This window comes from Gossypium arboreum, chromosome 12 (assembly GCF_025698485.1).
Source record: "Gossypium arboreum isolate Shixiya-1 chromosome 12, ASM2569848v2, whole genome shotgun sequence".
NCBI lineage: Eukaryota > Viridiplantae > Streptophyta > Magnoliopsida > Malvales > Malvaceae > Gossypium > Gossypium arboreum.
In genome coordinates this window covers 12,975,042-12,978,894 of record NC_069081.1, presented here as the reverse complement: position 1 = coordinate 12,978,894, position 3,853 = coordinate 12,975,042, and the positions used below count along the sequence as shown (strand labels likewise).

The 3,853-nt window shown below is 36.8% G+C and overlaps 1 non-coding gene across 1 annotated transcript; it reads left to right on the top strand.

Annotated features, from left to right (window-relative positions):
• The first annotated feature begins 1,600 nt into the window (after positions 1-1,600).
• LOC128286061 (small nucleolar RNA R71) lies at positions 1,601-1,707 on the top strand. The gene has a single exon (XR_008276607.1). It is a non-coding gene; the product is annotated as a small nucleolar RNA R71 (small nucleolar RNA).
• The last annotated feature ends 2,146 nt before the right edge of the window (positions 1,708-3,853 follow it).

The window sequence follows — 3,853 nt, the reverse complement described above, 5'->3', positions numbered from 1 at the left end:
TAGTCCCTTTTACTAATCTTTAATCTATAATTAAACTTTTATACCGTATGCAATTTAGTCATTATTCTAAATTCAAGCTACTTAACTTAATCAAACATTAAATAACCATTCAACTATAATTCATAAATATTTCTAATAAATATTCATGAATAAATTTCACGGAAACAGTACTCAAGACTCAATTTCCGATACCGTAACTTTCGGTTCATTACAAAGGTACTTCAACATCCTCATCCATGTCAAGCACAACAAAAACAACAGGGAATATGAATTTATCTACTTTAACTAGCACATCTTCAATAATACCCTTAGGGAATTTAATGGATCCATTGGCTAATTGAATGCTCATCCTAGTGGGTTTTGGTTCCCTAAAACCAAGCTGCTTGAACATTTTATAAGCCATCAAATTAATGATAGCACCTAAATCAGCTAATGCCTTTTCAATATTTAAACTACCAATTAAACAGGGAATAGTAAAACTTCCTGGATCTTTCAGTTTGGTTGGCACTTTATTTTGTAGGATAGTTGAACATTCCTTGTTAAGTTTCACTGTAGGCAGCTCTTCAAACTTCCTTTTATTTGTTAAAAGCTCCTTCAAAAATTTTTCATATGTAGGCATCTGTGAAATAGCTTCAACAAAAGGTAAGTTAATATGCAACTGTTTAAAAAGTTCAAGAAATTTACCGAACTATGCATCTAGCTGTCTTTCTTCAACTTTGTCGGCTATGGGATGGGCGGTTTATACTCCTTAAGTACCGGTGCTACACTCACTTCAGGTTTTACCTCCTTGCCCTTTTCCTTATCAGATTCTCGCGGCAACTTCTATTCAGGTTCAGTTAACACTTTCCCATTTCTCAATGTAACTGCTTTTACATGCTCTCTTGGGTTGGGGTCAGTGTTACTAGGCAAACTACCTTGTTTCCTTTCTGAAACTAATTTAACAAGCTGCCCAATTTGATTTTTGAGCCCTTGAATCTATGTTTGCTGACTTTTCAAAGCCATTTCGATGTTTTGGAAATAAGTCTCTGACACTAAAATAAATTTTTCCAACATCTCTTCAAGGTTCAGTTTATTTTCTTGCCGATAAGGTTTGCTGCTGAAAACCTGGAGGGGATAGTGGTCTTTGATTTCTTTGATCTCCCCATGAGAAATTTAGGTGGTTCCTCTAACTTGCATTGTAAGTATTACTGTAAGGATTATTTTCAGGTTTAGGATTATTACCCATATAATTCATTTGCTCATTTTCCATGATAGGACAGTAGGGTAAATTTTCTGAATTGCTCATTCCACCTCTACTCATGTCACTCTGCATCACCAAATATACCTGTGTAGAACCACATAAACCATCAATCTTTCTATTTAAAAGTTCTACTTGATTTGACAACATGGTGACGCATCAACGTTAAAAACACCGGCTGCTTTTGTCAGCTTTGTCCTCATGACTTGCCACTGATAATTATTCAGTGACATCTTCTCTATGAACTCATAAGCTTCTTCAGGTGTTTTATTATTTATAGTACCACTGGCAGCTGCATCAATCATTTGCCTAGTTGAGAGGTTTAAACAATTGTGGAAAGTCTGAACCTGTAGCCATAGGGGTAACCCATGGTGAAGGCACCTTCTCAATAAGTCCTTATACCTCTCTCGTGCATCATATAAAGTCTCAAGATCCATCTGTACAAAGGAAGATATATCATTCCTCAATTTGGCTATGTTGGCCTGTGGAAAATATTTCAGTAAAAAATTTTCAGTCATTTGGTCCCAAGTAGTGATAGAACCTCGTGGTAAAGAGTTCAACCACTGTTTAGCCTATTCCTCAATGAAAAAGGAAACAACCGAAGGTGAATGGCATCGTCAGAAATGCCATTTATCTTGAAAGTTGTAACACCCCGTTCCCGATACCGTTGCCGGAGTCGGACATGAGGGGTTCTCAGACCAACTCTCATGTGTCACACAGACTATTTTTCACATTTCCAGTCCAGCTGGCAAACTGCGTCCCTGTCACCTTAAAAATCATATCTCGAGTTCCAGAACTCGAAAACCAGTTTCGTAAATTTTCCCTGAATTTAGACTCATATATCCATCCGTGGATTTATTTATAAAATTTTTGGTTGGGCCAATTGGTACAGTTTATTAGTTAAAGTCACCCCTGTTTTGGGGTTCGACTACACTGACCTTTGCGCATTACGACCTGGATATCATCTCGTACAGAGCTCCGATGCTCATTCCGTTTGTTTCTAATGAAACTAGACTCAAAGGGGAATCTATGCATATAAGGCATGACTTCTAATTGTTTCTGGATAATTTATGGTAAATTTTCAAAGTCGAAACATAGAATCCAGAAACCGTTCTGGCCCTGTCTCAAAAATCTTGAATATCTCTTAAAATACAGCTCATATGGTCGTTTCGTTTCATCCATATGAAAATAGACCCATCAAGCTTCGAGTACGTAATTTTTTAGCAATTAATTCCACTTCTACTATTTTTAGTGATTTTTCGATCTCATATCACTGCTGCTGTCCGCAACAGTTACTGCAGAGACTATGCCAATTTCATGAATCCTTCCTTAGCCTTACTAATCATCCATCATACGTGACACAAATTATGGCCACCTTATCAAAATTAAGGTTTCTAAGACTCGTGGCTATAGATTCTAGCATCCCACTCAAACGACCACATAGGCCATTTTCACATGGCTTAAAGTTTACAACCCAAAATTTAACAAAACAAAATAGCCCATACATGCCAAATGTTCTCCTAAGTTGACTAAGAAGACAATACCAAAATTGCTCACGGTGTGATGACTTCGTTGACGGTTCCGAGCACCCAAAAGGAGACGAGTCCAAGAAACCTAAAATGGGTGACAAGAAAGCACCGAGTGAGTTTATAACTCAGTAAGTCATAAGCATTCCACAACCATCCATTAATATAATTATCATAAAATGAAATAATGAAACAAGGCCAAGTGTTCCAGCCATACCGAACTATACCATCGTTCCTTAGACCTTTCGGATCAATCTCATACCAAGTCATACATTTACATTTCATATACTATTCAATAGGATATTTGAAGCAATTTCCATACATCATTTCATTTCCGCAACAATCATGCAATCAAATGAACTTTCATCTATTCCATGATACCTTATTTACGGGAATGCAATTGAAATCATCACATAGATTTAAATCTTACCAACTCCACCCCGAGCATGAACATAGCATCTATTAGCCATGAACTCAAGGTACTTACTCTTTCCGCTGTCCATACTCATCTCGATAAAGTCACACCTCCATATAAATATTCAATCGGAGATATGTGTAGAGTTCGCACACATAGTGCTTAATACTCAATCACGCACACTTAGTGCCATGTGATTCAAGCCCGCACACATAGTGCCATATAGTCCAAACTCGCACACTTAGTGCCATACATTACAAGCTCGCACACCTAGTGCCAATCTCGTCACCGTACACATCTATTTCTCGCACACTTAGTGCCGAAGCAAACTTCCTACACATTTCACTATCTCTTTCACGTTCAACAATATCATCTTTTCATACACATACATTTGTATATATTTCATCTCATTAAACACAATTGCATAGATATTACAATCATTTAAGCAATATCAAATATATGCTTAATGACTTACCTTGTATTGGGTAAAATGGTTCCAACTCGCTACTCGATGTTCTTTCCTTTGCCTTTGCTTGATTCTCCACCTCTAGCTTCTTGAGCTTAATCAATAAATTAACTAGTTTAACCGTCTTGCCACATATTTATACATGACATCAACTATACTATCATCATTAATTCATCAAATCACAAAATTTTATCTCATGAACATTTAAC